This window comes from Balaenoptera physalus (assembly GCF_965194825.1).
Source record: "Balaenoptera physalus genome assembly, chromosome: 8".
Taxonomy (NCBI): domain Eukaryota; kingdom Metazoa; phylum Chordata; class Mammalia; order Artiodactyla; family Balaenopteridae; genus Balaenoptera; species Balaenoptera physalus.
Genome location: NC_138887.1, coordinates 17,305,453 through 17,323,660, shown reverse-complemented (window position 1 = coordinate 17,323,660; position 18,208 = coordinate 17,305,453). Strand labels below are relative to the sequence as shown.

At 43.6% G+C, this 18,208-nt stretch overlaps 1 protein-coding gene across 4 annotated transcripts in view; it reads left to right on the top strand.

Annotated features, from left to right (window-relative positions):
* LOC309666255 (uncharacterized protein) overlaps window positions 1-18,208 on the top strand; it is a 111,355-nt gene that overhangs the window by 6,022 nt on the left and 87,125 nt on the right. The window lies entirely within an intron of this gene.

The window sequence follows — 18,208 nt, the reverse complement described above, 5'->3', positions numbered from 1 at the left end:
AAGAATGTTCAGATGACTCTATAACATTGACTACAACACTGGTCATCGTCTGATTTGTTCTTCAAATCTGAGGAAAGAGCCAGAAGTTCTGGGCACAGCATGTTCCACCCTCTACCAGGGCCATAATGGAAAATAATACTTGTAATGCAAAATTGCCCTGTCTGAGGTAGTATTATTTTTTTTTTTAGTTTTTATTTATTTATTTATTTATGGCTGTGTTGGGTCTTCGCCTCTGCGCGAGGGCCCCCCCCCCCCAGCTGTGGCAAGCGGGGGCCACTCCTCATCGCGGTGCGCGGGCCTCTCACTATCGCGGCCTCTCCCGTTGCGGAGCACAGGCTCCAGACGCGCAGGCTCAGCAGCCGTGGCTCACGGGCCCAGTCACTCCGCGGCATGTGAGATCCTCCCAGACCAGGGCTCGAACCCGTGTGCCCTGCACCGGCAGGCGGACTCTCAACCACTGCGCCACCAGGGAAGCCCTGAGGTAGTATTATTGAGAATTATCTCTGGTAGTATAATTATGGCTAAGTTACCTACATAATTTCTTATTGTTTTACTCTCTCTTGGCTGTTTATAAAACATGTGCCAGGTTATGATACTGGAATTTAAGCATGTGCCAGAGGTCAGGAGGAAGCTGTGTTTAGGGAAATCATATCATTGGCTAACTATAACATTCTTTTGTGTTTCTCAATGGCAATACAGTGTTCTGATCATTTTATTGGGAAAATGAGACAGTAACTCATTCTCAACCAATGTTTATCCTTTTTTCCTGAAAAGATAGTGTTTAATACCAATGAGTTCAAAATCTGAGTTTTGCCTTTAAACATAGTTCTTTTCACTGATCAATTCAACAATCATTTTTAGAAAATTCCAGAAATCACTCTAAATTTGTTTACATTGTACTATAGACTGTAGACTGACTCAATGGACCCAGTAAATTAATCTCAAAATAATTAAACTGAAGTCTTTTTAATTTTAAATATAATTTTAGATTTAAATGTAATTTTAGATCTAAAATATAATTTTAGATCTAAATCTAGATTTAGATTTTAGATTTAGATTTATAATTTTAGATTTAGATTTAGTTGCAAAATACAAAGGGTTCCTGTGTACACTTCAGCCAGTTTCCCGTAATGCTAACATCTTCTACAACCAAGATACATTTGTCGAAACAAAGTAATTAACATTGGTATATTACTGTTCTCAGAACTACAGAATTTTGCAAACTTCACCAATTGCCCACTAATGTCTTTTTACTGCTTCAGGATCCGATCCGGGATACCACACTTAATCTAATGAGCTCTTTTTGAAGGGGTGTTCAGGAGTGGAGGGAAATGTGTAAAACAAAATCATTTTCCATTCTGTTGAAAATTGAACAAAATGTATGAGAGGGTTTCAGTATATGACAAATTGCCTTGAGCCCAGTAGCCCCCTGCTCTGTGGCTGCTGCCTGGGTGTCAGCACCTGCCCCACTTTGACTCTCTTAGGTGATGGTGTCCAAATTAGTGGCCGTGACCTACTGCAGCATATGACTGATTCAGGCGCTGCCTAAAGCATGGCGTCTGCTCTCATAGCCCTGGGCCTCACCACCCATTGTACTAAGTGTAAGCTTCTGGAGAGCAAGGGAACCCTCCCGTTGCTCTGCAGTCCCTCGGAGATGTGGTAAAACTCAGTGGTTAGCAGCAGGGCTGTGTTCTCAGACGCCTGGCTTTAAACCCTACCTCTACTTTGTGACTTTCAACAGGGGGTTTAACTTACCTAAGTTTCCATTTTCTCATTCTTTTTTTCCCCCTATTTTTTTCATTCTTATTTTGCAAAGAGGAAATGAAAGTTGTAGTGAGGTTTAAATTTTACAATCTTTAGAGATCATATAGAGGAGTACAGAGTAAGCACTTAGTAAATGTTACCTGTTATAATCACTGTGTTCCAGAAATAGTGGGTGGATCAATCTCCCAGCCGGGTGGTTAAGAAGCAAACAAGACTCAATGCGAGACGTGAAAGTCATTTCAGGAAATCAAACTTTTATTTATTGGCTAGAAGAGAATTAGAGTTCTAAGGAAGACTTTTTTTTTTTTAACATCTTTATTGGAGTATAACTGCTTTACAATGGTGTGTTAGTTTCTGCTTTATAACAAAGTGAATCAGTTATACATATACATATGTTTCCATATCTCTTCCCTCTTACGTCTCCCTCCCTCCCACCCTCCCTATCCCACCCCTCTAGGTGGTCACAAAGCACCGAGCTTAAGGAAGACTATTGCATTAATGAAAGAAATATGAAACTTGGGAATAGAATTCCAGAAAACAAAGAAAATGCAGTTTTTCACTACTGAAAATCGTGGGGCAAAGGTCATGCTAATCCTCTCTGTATGGGTCCAGTTTTAATCTATTTGTAGCTGAAGTAAGCACAGTTCTCATCACCATTTTAAGTTTAGCTCACATTTAAGCAATGAATAAACGAGAAACATATTCTACTTTGTAGAGGCTAATTTCATGATAATCATCACAAGTACTGTAAGTAGGTTTCTAAAGAAAAAAGGCTTATTGTATAATAACTTTTATAATAACCTGGAGCTTATATAGTGTTCTGTGTTTTTCAGAGACTGTTCATAGTCATTTTTTTCACGCGATCCTGGAATTAAGGGAGGGTATAGGAATTATGATCCACATTTTGCTGAGAGGGAAGCTCATGGGGAAGAAAGCCTATCAGGAAAGGCCTCATAGAGGAAGTGAAGCTTGAGAGATGTGAGGGGAGTTCCACAGGTAGATGAGGCGGTTCCCTACAGAGGTGCAGCAGAAGGTAGGGCATGGTGGCAGAGGAGAGGGGAGTATATTGAGGCACCAAATACCTCAATACAGATAAGGGGAGCAGTGCGGAGGCAGGGCTTCATATGCCGTGCTAGGAGTTTGGACTTTATTCTCTGTCAGTGAGTTGCTCTGAGGCAAAGGAGAGAAACATGGTCAGATTTCAGTTTAGGAAAATCACTACAGCAGTAGTATAGAAGATAAACTCGAAAGATCTTTAGCAGATAGGTTCAAGAGAACTGATATTTTCTAACCCTATTGGTCGTGAGATCTCAGGTCCCAGATGTGGTGACTGTGAGCAAGAGCAGACAGCAGGTTCGCACCAGCAGCACGATACTGCCTGCAACAAAAGCACAAGATTTAGATGCGCAAACCACTGGTTCCTGCCCTGGCTTTGTCAGATCTGCAAATTTTCCTGGAGCATTACCATTCGATTTCCTTTGGCTTACTTAAGTTTGATAGGAGTATTTGTAAGGCACCACCTCTGCATATATTGATTAATATCAAAGGAGTACTTCTTTTTTTTTTTCTTAACATTTTTATTGGAGTAAAATTGCTTTACAATGGTGTGTTAGTTTCTGCTTTATAACAAAGTGCATCAGTTATACATATACATATATCCCCATATCTCTTCCCTCTTGCGTCTCCCTCCCTCCCACCCTGCCTATCCCACCCTTCTAGCTGGTCACAAAGCACAGAGCTGATCTCCCTGTGCTATGCGACTGCTTCCCACTAGCTATCTATTTTACATTTGGTAGTGTATATATGTCCATATATACACTACTGCTCTCTCACTTTGTCCCAGCTTACCCTTCCCCCTCCCCGTGTCCTCAAGTCCATTCTCTAGTGGGTCTGTGTCTTTATTCCCGTCTTGCCCCTAGGTTCTTCATGATCCTTTTTTTTTTAGATTCCATATATATGTGTTAGCATATGGTATTTGTTTTTCTCTTTCAGACTTATTTCACTCTGTATGACAGACTCTAGGTCCATCCACCTCACTACAAATAACTCAATTTCATTTCTTTTTATGGCTGAGTAATATTCCATTGTATATATGTGCCACATCTTCTTTATCCATTCATCTGTCAATGGACACTTAGGTTGCTTCCATGTCCTGGCTATTGTAAATAGAGCTGCAATGAACATTGTGGTACATGACTCTTTTTGAATTATGGTTTTCTCAGGGTATACGCCCAGTAGTGGGATTGCTGGGTCGTATGGTAGTTCTATTTTTAGTTTTTTAAGGAACTTCCATACTGTTCTCCATAGTGGCTGTATCAATTTACATTCCCACCAACAGTGCAGGAGGGTTCCCTTTTCCAAAGGAGTACTTCTGACAGCAATCAGGACTTGGGAATGAAGACAAACATGAAGATATCACAGGCTGGTCTCAGAATCATATCCAGGGATGGAGGGGTAGAGGCAGCCTAGGCTATGTAGCGCGGTGGATATGGAAATTTTAGAGTCCAATTCTGAGCCGTTTTATCATAATTAGTTATTTTTCCATATTTTATTGTCTCCCTGGAAAGCAGAGTGCCCCCTAAGTTTTATACAGAGATTGTAAGTTTAGTATTGTATTTTACTCGCTTGAAATCAGGTGGGAAACAAAACCCGAAATGTCCACTAGTTCTGTATGGATGGTTTGTTTATTCTGTTTGAAGTGCAGGCAGCTGACTTCCTGCCAGGGAAAGAACAGCGTGTGATAGATGTGGGACAGTAAAGTGAGCAGATGGAATGCTTTGCTTTTAGCAAGCTGGACGGGCTCACCTCAGGATCTGAACTTCCTGTACCTAACACAGGAAACCCAAAGAAATGCACGGGAACCCTTCCCTCCTGATTCTTGCCCTGTCGATTTTGTGTCAGGACCACCATGATCTTCTGAGTGACACTGTAGCATTTATTAAGAGAGAACAGATCACCAAAATGACCACTTTCAGTGTTGACCAGTCACATGCCCAAGAAGTCTGTCATCTTATCAACAACAAAAACCAATCTTCTAATGTGATACAAAAGTGTAAAGAAAGGCCCGAGTAGGGACTGGCCAGGAAAAATCCGACGCTGATAGAATGACGGCAATGCAAGTTTGTTTATAATTTCTCTAGGAGGCAGAAAAAAGTGTTTTATACAGTAGCTTGTTTTCTAGAAAGTCAACTGTAAATGTAATTTTTGTAAATGGAATTTTACTTTAAATACACTTCAAGAGTTGGCCATTTAAAGTATTCTTTTGGAGAACCTCCTTGTGATCATTTTTTATGCTTCATAGGTTTGTATTTTTTATGCTCTCCACCCATCCCAATTTTTTTAAAGCAACAATCACTTGTAATTTTCTTACAAGGTAAATAAATTGGTCTTTCCTTTCTGAAATAATTTCTTTGATTATTGTTGTTATTTTTCTTGAGGGAAAAGCAAAGTTTGTTGTTAAATTCTTCTGATTTCTTATTTGTCTTCATTTTTTTTTCATTTCCTAGAACGAGCAAATGGTGAGAAGCCTAGGAATTTATTGACTTTGACTTTGTTATCAAGGCATAACCCTAAGAGAATGAGGAAAGCGCCAACCACCCCCCCAACCCTGGAGAATTATTGCATTAAATAATCTATTACAGCATAGCACTTTAATGGAAAATTATCTGATTATTTTTTCTCCTGGCAGTGAGAAAAATGGGAGTTTTAATGGGAGTGTAGGAAAGAAGGAGTAATCTTAGAATCTGGGGCACCATCCCAGGAGGACAGTCTTAAATAAAGAAAAAGTTCCAGGCTGCCAAGAAGTTGCAAAAGGGATTCTGAATGCCTGGGAAGTATGGTGGAGAAGCGGCTCAGTGTTGAAGAAAAGGAAAATGGGAAAGCAGAAATAAAGCAAACTTGGATTCCTGCATAATTTAGTTTAGGGAAGACTGAATTTTCTTGGCATATTTAATTTTAGTGGTTGCCAATCATTTGAGAAGAAAGAGAGACCTGAAGAGAGACCTATTCCTTCCAATATTTATTGATCACCGATACGGACCAGGCACTTTGCTCATTTTCAGTCATAGAAAGTGGAACAAGATAGTCTTGTCCTCAAAGAGTTTACTTTCTAAAAGGAAAGATAGGCTGAAAGAAAAAAGTGGTAAACAAAAATATTTTTTCAAGTTGTGGTATGTGCAATGAAGAACACAAAACATACTTTTTATATTTCTTGTTTTCTGTTCTTCAATTTTACTGCCCTGCAAAATTTATGGTAAAACAGAAATAAGTTGGCAATGACTGCCATCTTCATAATTTACATAATCAACTACTGTTGGCTTAGATCCTCTGTAAGTTAGGGCCTATGTAAGAAATTCCATGTAGGATTTCCAGGGATAACATTATGACACTCGCAGAATCTTTTGATATTCTGTAGACTTAACATTGTAAGTAAGCACTGAGGAGCTCCTCAGAGCCAGTTCTAATAATTAAGTCGGTGAGGTTGACTGCTGCCTGTGAGGTTTATATTAAGACCAACTTTCAGGAACTTCCCTGGTGGTCCAGTGGTTAAGACTCCGTGCTTCCAATGCAAGGGACGTGGGTTTAATCCCCGGCTGGGGAACTAAGATTCCACATACTGCGCAGTGCGGCCAAAAAATAAAAATAAATTAAAAAAAAAAAAACTTAAAAAAAAAAAAAGACCTACTTTCTGTTTGCTAGCCCCACCATCAACAATGCCCATCCTTTGGCCAATTTCCAGAAATTTCAGGGTTGAGAATTCTAATAGACTGTCCTGAAGGAGCGGAAAACAGAGAGAGGTGTTTAGTCATATGCTGGTGACAAGAAAGAGAGAGAGGAATAAGGAATATACCCAGAGCCTCAGAAAAAAGCAAACAAGAAAACTGATTGAAAATGTTCCATGTAGGAGAGTGAACTCACAACAGTTCCAGATCAGTAACCAAGGTAAAGAGAAGAGGCAGAGTGGGGAAGAGAATTCCTCCTAAACTGAAGGGTAGAGTGTGGGGAGCCACTGTGGTCCCCGCTTGCTCAGCTGTTAGAGGGGACTGAAATATATACTATGGTAGGCTGCAGGCACAGTCCTAAACATCCGTTTATGCGTGTGATTACTAAAGCCATTAGAAGTAGGAAGTAGGAAGATGACTTATGTCATTTTTATATTGGAAGGATAATTGTGCTGTAGTTGATAGAATGCTGAGGGACAGCATCCTTCTGGGAGAACACATCCTCCACCATCATTCTAAAGTATTCCTGGTCAGGTGGTTTGACCCAAGGATGGCTATGTGATCCAGGCTCAGTCAATCAGAGTATTTTATCTCCCTAGTCACCGTGATTGGCTCATGAAAGAGTATGTGATATAAGTTATACCAGTCAGAAGTCTTTCTGGGTATTTCAGCAGCTATCCAGAAAAATACCCTTCTCTAGGATCACAGGCTCTAAGAACTCTAGAGGTCTGGGACAGCCAGTAGTTCATCTTTCGGCCACATGGAGTCAACGTGAGGGTGAAGCCCAGCAGAGGCAAACGATGGATAGGGAGTGGGGGAAGAGAGGTCCTAACTGATACTATTGATATATCCATTCTAAGAGATTCTTGTGTGGGTGAACCTGAGTAGAAGGCCAGGTTGCTAGCAGTCTCTGAGGATGGGGCAATCAGGGTTGTGGCTCACTAAAGAACCAGTTGTCCTTGTCAGGAAGAGCTAAGCTCTCCCAGGAAATCTACAGTGGAAGGGGACTGATGATAGCAAGTAACCAGGATGGGACTGTTTGAAGCTACTTGCCTTTGCGTAACTTGAAGATTAGTGTATACCTGCCCACTCTCCTCGAAGCTTTCCTGTGTCCCCCACTGCCTTATGTCAACCAGAATTACTCTATTCACCTGGGAAAGTTTGTGAAGAAGAAATAGGAAGACCAAGATAGCATCCAAGTCCAATATAATTAGTCTACTTATCTTTCTCACACATCAGACTTTAAGATGTTTGAAGGCAGGTCCTGTATCTCCCACTAGTGGATTTTCACGCCTAGCACAGCCCCGGAGCGCAAGCATTTCAATGAAGCATTGAGTGCGTGAATCTGATATAGCGTATAGAGTTAGAGGCCCTGAAATATTCAGCCTGAGAAGTTCATTTCTTTGGATTAAAGCACTGCCTCTCCTAGCATCCTCTTTAAAAATGCAAATACCAGAAGAGACATGAGGTATTTCCCTGTCAGCCAGCAATTCTCATTTTTGGCAGCTATCAGAACAAGGGGAACTATAAAAATTGGATTTTAGAGAACACTCTTAGTGTGATTAGAAAGGGCACAAATTTGTGTAACTAATTTGGAAAACACTTTGGCATTATCTCCTAAAGTTGAACATTCATATACATGTGACCCAACAATTAATTCACCTGAGGGATGGACCCAAGGGAAACCCAAGCAGATATACAGCAGGAAACATGTGAAAGAATGTTCATAGTTGCACTGATCACAATGCAAAAACCTGGAAACAACTCAAATGCCCATCAACAGGAGAGCGGATGGATAAATTGTGATATATTCACACAACTGAATATTTTATGGCAATAAAAACAAATGAACTACACTAATTCTCAGCAATGTGGATAAATGCTAGCAATGAAACAAAACATTAAGTGAAGAAAGTAAATGCTCAAAATGTATACAATATGATATAATTTTTATAAAGTTGAGAACAATTAATATGAGTATACTTTATAGAAAAATATATAGTTGCAATAAAACTATATATTTGAAAAAGCAAAGGAATTCTGGATCGTGGTTGTATTTGTGTGGGGAAAGATGGGGAACGGGATGGGAAACCACATGGTTAGATGACGGTTATGTCAAGGTTCTAGCATTTGTTTTGAATGGTAGGCTTGCAGCTACTTATCACATTACTAAGAACAACGAAATAAATACACAAGTAAGTGAAGACAAAACCAGAAAGCCTGGATTCCCTAGGAAACAGCCTGATGCTGGTGCTTTACTTAGAAAGTGCAATCTCAGAGTAATGATGGTGAGGGAAAAGTGAAGGGAGGCAGGGAAGGGTGGGAAGTGATGCCAGGAATGTTTTCATGAGCAGCTCTGAAGACACAGGGCCAGGGAGTCCACAGGTGTGTCTGTTTAGCCACGCGGGTAGTCTTCAGGGAGAATGTTCAGAGAGTCTGTGCCTTGGCGCAGTCCTTGGGAGGGAGGAGGGAGAGGAAAATTGTCAGTCTGGGTCTCTCCAAAGGGAAGGTAACTTTCCCTGGGCACCACTTCTGGGTTGCTTCTCTGGCCCCTTTTGGGGGCAGTTAGGGAAACCAGATTTCACAGTCTGCATTTTAGCTAAGTCCAGAAGTGGTGGGAGAAGCCAAAATCTTAGGCCATGTGGCTTCTTGGCCCAGCTGCCCAACAGCAGCACGGGGCAGGTCCTGACCCTCCCAGGCAAGACTCTGGTTGACCCCAGGTGGAGTAAGTTCCTGGGCTGTGGAGGCAACTGAGCCAGAGCTGGTGGCCGAGTATCCAAGCCAGGATGGCATGGACGGAGTCTGAAAGTGCATGAGACCTGTCCCATATGAGCAGGGGCTTGAGAGTCGGACCCAGGTTTGAATCCTGTGTGAATTTGGATAAATTCCTTAACTTCCTTTGAACCTCATATGGAACATGGGAAGAGTGACAACTACTTCCAAGTGTTGTTGTGAGAACTCAAAAGAGATAATGTTTATAATGCAAACAGCAGAATCTTTGGCACCTAAGAAGTCCTAAAAAAGTGGTATTCCCCTTGATCCTGCCCCACGGCATCAAGCAGAATTGAGACAGTACTGGGTGCAGGAGCAGACCTGGCTTCATTCCCCTTCACGTCTCCTCATCCCACCTCACCCTTTCCTGACTCTGGGCAGCCCGAGGGCACTGGGCACTTGTGTGTTAGGATGAGGGAGAACAGACAATTTTTACCCCCTTTCCAATACCCGTAGTCCTGAGGCTGTACCTCTCCTCTGCACTCTCAGTTTGAAAAGCTATTATGTTTACAGAGATGGGTGCTTCAAGCAGGCAAATAATCTGCCACCGCCTCAAAACAATATTCTTCAAATATTTGTCCAGTATTTACTTTGGTTGCGGGCAGAACTGGCCATCTTTCACCAGTGTAGCCAGAGTTGGACATGAGAATCTGAGGTCACCAATGGCAGATTTCCAATTCACTTCAAGGATGTGTTTGCCGTTTATGACTTGCTACACCGGCCACCTGGCCACCTGGCCACCTGGTCATTCCTTTACATGTCTAGAACCCCTCAAAGGGTGACTAGGTCAGCCGGACCCCTTGGTAGCTGATGGACATCCCTTGAATTCAGGATCCCCTTTGTTTCTGGTCATTTAAGAATATCCATTTCCTGAGTTGCTTGCCTTATACAATGAAGTGCAGCGCCTTTTATAATACCTCCAAAGGTTCTTGTGTTTGAATACTTGCCACCGACTAAAACCAACACACACTGTTCTTGTGCTGGTAAAATGTAGTATTGCAGAAGCGGAGGTTTTAATTTTATGGGTTCGAGCAACTTAAAATTTTCCTTTCTTGTTCTTAATTTCTTACCTAATTTGTGGGGAAAACGAAGTTACTTGGGGGCTGGAAGAAGCTTTCAAAAGGGGCACTCCTTATCATTAATGCATATTTTACACATGCTCCAACTCTGAGACACTCCTCCTCAGAGCCTTTTTGAGGACAGAGAACATTCCTAATCGCTAGGTTGCCTCTCTTCCCTTGGAATTAACCCTGTGGCCTCCACAAACATGTAAAAAATTCTGGAGGAGTGGCACTCCTGAATGCTCTTCACAAATTTCCTTCAGCCTCCCCCTCCTGGCTCACATCCTATGTCTACAGATGCATCTGGCTGCAATTTTTCTCTAGTGGGCAGGGGGCAAGGGGTAGGAAGTCATTTGAAGACCTCATACCACTGACTCCAGTATTACCGGAGAAATTATCTTCTGCCTGTTCCTGTAATGCCTCTTGGGCCCTCAGGAGCCTGGAATTCTACTAACAGAACTTCTTTCCTTTGGCTGAATTTTGATTGTTCCTAAAAACCAAGTGCACTGGAGGACAGCTTTGATAGCAGCCATCAGGGCCTGTTACAGGCGGCAAGATACATTTGGATCTTGATTTCCCCCTCTCTTGCTGGCATAGCTGTTCCCTGCCGTTAACCTTCAAATTAGACATGTTTGTTTATGGTAACCATGGAAAATGGTGTAGGTTAGCGAAGTCAGCAGAGGTGGGGGAACCCATAAAAAATAAAACACCAGAAAAGTGTCACCCAAAACGCAACATAAAAAAAAAATTGAACATTGAAAAAACCTGAGAGGGACTTCCGTGGTGGTCCAGTGATTAAGACTCTGCGCTTCCACTGCAGGGGGCTCGGGTTCAATCCCTGGTCGGGGAACTAAGATCCCACATGCCACGTGGCACAGCCAAAAAAACAAAACAAAACAAAAAACCTAAGAGCCAGGAAAAAAGGCTCCTCTAAAGAAGAAACATACACTATGATATTTTCTGCCCTCACTTCTTTTGTTTTTGCCCCGTGATATTGGGCCATCTTTTATGAAGGTCATCGCTTATGAAAACCAATAACTTTAATGTTAGGATGTCTCCTGAGGCAACATGAGATAATATGGTAAGTAAACAGTAGGCAGTTGCTGAATCAAAGGAAGGGCTCATTCAGGAATGAAATTGGCCCAGCACAGGAGCCCCTTTTAAACATTTTGTTTTGTTTTGTTTTGTTTTGTTTTAATTAATTAATTTTATTTTTGGCTGCATTGGGTCTTCGTTGCTGTGCGCGGGCTTTCTCTACTTGCAGTGAGCAGGGGCTACTCTTCGTTGTGGTGCGCAGGCTTCTCATTGCATGGCTTCTCTTGTTGCAGAGCATGGGCTAGGCACGCGGGCTTCAGTAGTTGTGGCACGTGGGCTCAGTAGTTGTGGCTCACGGGCTCTAGAGCGCAGGCTCAATAGTCATGGTGCACGGACTTAGTTGCTCTGCGGCATGTGGGATCTTCCCAGCCCAGGGCTCGAACCCATGTCCCCTGCAATGGCTGGCGGATTCTAAACCACTGTGCCACCAGGGAAGTAGGGAGCCCCTTATAACCAGACTCTTCACTCTCCGCGGGGCTAACCCTTTGGCCTGGACTTTATTTAGGCGTGTGAGTCAAGCCTCATTTTCTTCCATTTCTAATCTTAGAGAATCCATTTATTCCTTTTGTCAGTTGTCAGGACTAGACCCAGAAAATGTTAAGAATTTGGTGTGGATAATAATTACTAATATAATATGGTTCCTTGTAGTTTGCAAAGCATATCTACATGCATTATTGCATTTAGTCCTTCCAATCACCCTGTGAAGTAGGCATTATTATTACTATTATTATCACAATTTTGCAACTGGGGAAACTGAAACTTAAAGAGGTGATATGACTTGTCTAAAATCATAGAGAAAGGGAACGGGTCTAAACTCAGATTTTCTCACCCCAAGTCCTGTTGTTCACGTTGATTCTGCACCCCTCACTCTTACATTATTACTAAGAACAGTGGTATGGTGGCTGGCATTTGGGGTAGTCACAGGATGACAGGGACATGTCATTTAATCCTCGTACCAATCCTATGATACAGACTTTAAACTTATTTTACAGTTGAGAAAACTGAAGCTCAGAGAGGTTAGGTATGTTATCTCAGGCGCATAGCTAGTAAGTGATGGAGACAGGCTTCAAACCCAGGCCTGTTTGATTCCCCAGCTCTTAATCACTGCACTCCATGACCTTGCTGTGTCCTTTGGTTTCTCTTTCAAGGTTTCCAGCTCTTTCCAAATGCTTGATTCAACAGAGCAGAAGCAAACAGTGTGCTTTCAAGGGCAAAGAACTGAATTACAGGCTGTGAGAGGATACAGAATGAACCATGGGTCCTCCAGGACTTGTTCTGGTGGGAAACATAACTGACCAGTAGAGCAGAGCTACAATATGAATGCGTTAGTCAGGAGGGGCATGGAGCCCAGTGCGGGGACAGGAAAAATGGGGCTGAACAGTGTACACTGAGGCATTAAGTCCCCCACTAAGGGACTTACAATGGATCCTCTACCCTGAATCGTTTGCATTTTGTAGGCAGATGGGTTGCTTAACACCAAGATACCCTTTACTAATGACCTATGGCTCAGCGGGTACCATGTCACCAGCGGGTGTGAAGGCAGCAGCCTGTTCTGAACACGGCAGCACAGACTGAGGATTGTAGGATCCTCCGGTTGGTTACAAACGCTCCAATACTGAGTAAACCCGAAAAGATACACTTCTTGGAGGTAAAGGCCTTAATACCCTTAAATGCAACTTAGGAGTTTGCTCTAATTAAAAACCACAAAAAGTTGTCAGTCACCTTTTCACGATATTTAGCTCATTCCCTTGCTGAGCGATGCTGGCAGAGGGGTGGGGGAAGTTGGTGAGAGACGGTCTGGGAATGAAGGTTTGCCCAACCCCATGAAGAGCTGGAGGAATTAGGAGCACCACGTGCCTTTCATCCGCCTCCACTCTCCGGGGAAGCAGTAGAGCTCCTTTTCTCCCCGTCATGGCTCGCGGTTCTCAGCCTTGGCTGTACATTGGGATCACCTGGAGGGCTTTTAAAATCTACCTGTGGCTGGGACCCACCACCCAAGAATCTCTAGTATTGTAATCCCAAGTACTTGTAATTCTTACAAGCTCCCCAGGTGATTGTGAAGCACAGAGGGTATTACTGCTCTAGAATTTCGCAATCGGGAGCAAAGAACTGCCACAAGTGTCCAATTAAACTTTCCACCATTCTGGTGAGTTTGAAAGGGAAAGAGGCGTTGCAGACTGATTTTAAAGACAGGGAAGAGAGGCACAAAGAAGAGAAACAATTTGCCAAGGCCAGAGGGCTGGTGAGGGCAGGGCTGGGGTAGGAGACAGCCTCCTTTTCTCTTAGTTCTCCCACATCCTTTTTTCTGGAAGCATATTATAGTATCGACTGTACTGATGGCTTAGTTTGCACATACCCAGGCGTGAAATTTCTTCTCTTTTTCCGGGACGGCCTTTCCAATTAGACCCATGATCCTGTTTTCATGTGTTTCCTGGTATGGAAGCCCAAATCTTTCTTTTGTAATTCTTACCACTTTGCCAGCCCGAGCAGTGGGTTATCTGTTTAGAAGGGGTCAGGGACCGCCAGTTTGGTGTGTTCTGTACAGAGCACAACATGTGAACGTGCACTGAAAACCCATCAATGAGGGTGGAATTCACACCTAACTCAGTCTCAGCTTTCAAGCCACTGAATCTACAACAGTTAATTCACTTAGAACACAAAGCTAAATCCCCGAGGAGGCCTGGCCTGGAGAGGCCACCTGAATTGCTGTCTGCTTAAAGGTGCACTCATGTTTCTCGATTTAACTGGGTTAGTACGTCTGTTTATTTTTGCCATTTGACTTCAGGGCAGGGCTGGTTTCTGTGTGCTGGCAATTCCCAGTGAGTGCAGGCTCTGAGTGACTGGGGCAGGTGTGCAGGAACCCTCAGTGACTATTATTTCATTTGGTTCCTCCCCCAGCCTCACAGTTTATGTATGAGTTGTTATGTGACCAAGTCCTTTTTTTAACTGCCAACATGTTCTGTTCAACTGGAATCATGTTCTTTAGACACTGCAATATGCAGGCTGGCTCCCAATTTTGCCAGGAGTGCTAAACTCAACTGTGACAATTCCCAGCCGTAGTCACCGAGCCCCACCTCAGTGAAGCAAACAGCATGCTTACTTGCTGCAAGATAGAGTTGCAGTAGTATTTAATAACCGTCTATTGCTACCTGAGGAGAAAGCTATGTCTGGCCACTTCGATCAGCTTCTCTCATCTTGTCTCCTGTCTAATCCCAGAATAGATCCTGTGGGCCTTGGGGGAGGGCCTTAAAAAGGCTTCTGGTGAAAAAGATTAAACTTGAAACAAGTGGCACAAGCAATGTAATGCTCATTGTGTTGTATCTTCTCCGGCGTGAGCAGGAGGGAAGGTGGTTTCAATGGAAGGCATCCAGTTGAGGAGTTGCTCTGATGTAGGGTCCCAGCTGAGCCATTTACTATCCAATTTTGGACAAGTCCACTGGTCGGTTCTCAGGTTTTTCCTTGGGGTAATCACAGAGAAGTGTCTTTCAAGAACTGCACAGAGCTGGGATCTTTTCCTCTGACTACTTCTGGAGGACTAGCATCTGGCTTACCCAAGATGACCCAGAGAAGGGGCAGAGCTAGCATTCTCTGGAGGGAGAATGTTAGTATCACGTAAGGCTCTTTGGTGGCAAGCAAAAGAAATCAACTCTTTAATAAGAGTTCACCTACTTAAGAAGAAATGGACTTGTTAGAAAATAAGTTCCATGAGCGCGGGGGCTAGCTTGTTCACTGCTGTTTCCCCAGTAGGACAGCATCTTTAATATATAGTAGGCATTGACTATTTACTATAATAGGTAAATGTTTGTGGAACTAAAAGAAGATATAGGGTGGATCAGAGAATTGTTAGGAAGACTGAGAACCAGCTTCAGAAAAGGATAAAAATGAGAATATCTCTGGAGGGGTTTAGGTAGCAGGAACTCGGTCCCTGACAGTTCCCATCAGGACACCACTGCTGGAATGAATGCTCTCCGACTATTCTTATGTTTTTGAGTGTCTGTACTTATGCATCAAAATCCAGAGGGAGAGTGTATTAGAGTTTTCCTGAGAAAAACAGAATCAATAGGATCGATCTATCGATCTATCTATCTCTCTATCTATCTAGAGGCAGAGAGAGATTGATTTGCAATAAGGAATTGACTCACACGATTATGGAGGCTGGGAACCCCAATGTGCAGCTGGGCTGGCAGACTGGAGTTGGAGACGCAGGGAGAGCAGATGTTTCAGTTCAAGGGCTGTCAGGCAGGAAGCGCGATGTTGGAGATGAAGCCCAAAGGTAGTATGCTGGAGAATTCTCTCTTACTCGGGGAGGTCGGTCTTTTTGTTCTGTTCTGTTCTATTCAGGAGGAGGCTCACCCGCATATGGAGAGCAATCTGTTTTACTCCAACTGATTGAAATGTTAATCTCACCCCAAAAGACCCTCGCAGAAACAACCAGAATCGTGTTTGGCCAAATATCAGGGCACCCCACGGCCCAGTCAAGTTGCCACATAACATTACACCCTACAGTGAGGACACAACTGGCCTAGCTGGAGTCACGTGACCACCCTTCTGGCCAGCACAAGGCAGGGGGTTTTGTTTGGTGATTCTGGAGACTTTGCACAAGGGGCAGATTTTATTTCCCGAAGGGGAAGTGGGAGCTATTACCAGGAGAAAAGGGAATGGATACTGGGGGGCAGCTGGCTCTTCTCTCAGGAGAGTCTCACTTTGGCACTTGCTTCTGTGGGATTGACATCCAAACACAGTTCTCTGTTTTGACAGCCTCTTCTGGCTCTTCTCTGTGGGAAAGGAGAGCAGTCAGAATGAGGAAAGAAATAATTTCTGTGCCTTTGCCCCTTCACCTCCAGTCACGAGTAGAGGAGACGGTTAGAGGGTAGACAATCAGCTCTGGGCCCTTACCCTTAGAGGCTCGTGCTCACGATTCAGCACTCAAACGCTGGCTCATTCTGAATGTAAAGGCTGCTCCCAAGATACCTCTCTGCCTCCGAAGAGTTTTAATCTATTGTATTCTGTGTATTTCCCTTCTTCTCTATTCTTTACCTGCTAGAGGTGTCATATAGCTGCGGCTGCTGCTAACGCATGCAGTGTGGAATTAAAAAGGCACCCTTTCCTCAAGATACTTGACATTCATTGGTCCGAAGTTGTCCTAATGTACTGACCTTGTTAGAACAAGATGCTGCTATATACCAGAAAATTGACATAATAAAGTCTACCATATTTACTGTGTGAATGATACCACCTTACTTACTGGCCCCTTGTGCAGTGTACAGTCTGTTCACCTGTCCGTGGCAGGTCTGACTACCAAGAAAGAGGGAGACCACCAGAGGCCAAGGAAGCACAACTTGTTCAACGCTCTTGTGAATGGTGTATGTGTGTGTGTGCGCGCGCGCGTGCGTGCAGGGGCAGGGGTGATGGCGTGTTCCCTTTCTTTGGGTTCTGACCAATAGCTGAGACACTGATCAGATTGAAGACTGTGAGACTAAGACTCCTCTAGTATGACAAGTCCGTCATACTCCCCAAAGAAACTGCCTTCGAGGAATTAGGAACCACAGCTCTCCTCTTGGGTAAATTCCAGGGAGACATGCATAGCTCAGACTGGACCAGCAGGGAGAGGCAATGGGCAGGTCTTGCCAATCGAGGGAACATCTGCTGTGACATTCTCTTCAGAGATTTGTAAGCCTGACTTCTAATTAGTACATTATACAGGACTGACTCACTGTAAATTCCATGGATCCATGGTGAAGTAGACAAGATCAATAGTCTAATATGAAAACAGATTAGATAAAAATAAATAGAAATTCTAATTTTTTTCACATAACTCAATGAATCATGTGGTACACATCCTGGGGGGGAGCACAGCTCACTTTGTGGACCACTGATTTAGAAACTCTTACTCCCCTTACAGCACCCGCGCTGACACTAACTGATTACAACCCTCCCCCTGAGCTTGGAGGCATCCTGATACTCTGTTACAACACAGTGGTCAGTGGTTGCTAGATGGGGGGCAAGTTGGCAAACTATGGCTTCTCCTGCCTGCTGCCTGTTTTTTTGTTCGTTTTGTTTTTTGGTCGCGCCATGCAGCATGTGGGATTGGATCTTAGTTCCCCAACCAGGGATCGAACCTGTGCTCCATGTAGTGGAATCGCGGAGTCCTAACCACTGGACCTCCAGGGAAGTCCCTACTGCCTGTTTTTATAAACAAAGTTTTATTGGGACACAGCCACACTCACTTGATTACGTATTGTCTGTGGTCACTTTCCTACTCCAGTGGCAGAGCTAAGTAACTGCCACAGAGACCATACAGTCCAAAAGCCTAAAATACTTATTATCTGACCCTTTACAGAAATGCAAGGAAGCTGATCCCTGCTCTAGGAAGCCAGTATTGATCACTGTGTGTTGGTAATGAAAGGTACACTGGTGTGCCGTCCCTGCTCTGGAGTTAGGCTAGAGTTTAGAGAATAGCTCATAGTGCTGATGAGGCCAAGTTTGGCCTTGCTGTCTTCTGTAGGTACTTAATCTTTGCTAGCTCTCTTAGAAATCGAATCCATTGGTCACAAGGACACAGAGAAGTGAGTGTGGATGAAACTGGTCACCTAAAGTCCACGTCCTACACAGTACGGTCAGCAGTGTTCGCTTCACCCTCTGCTACTTGCCTCCGGGTGGGTGTATGTGCCCCTCAACACAGGAAGCACCAACAGCCCGGAGGCCTCCACCGCTAGAGGGCTGCAAAGACGCTGCACATCACCTAAGGGCCGCGGGAATCTGTGCCGAAATGTTTAAATTTCTCAAGAGGAATTT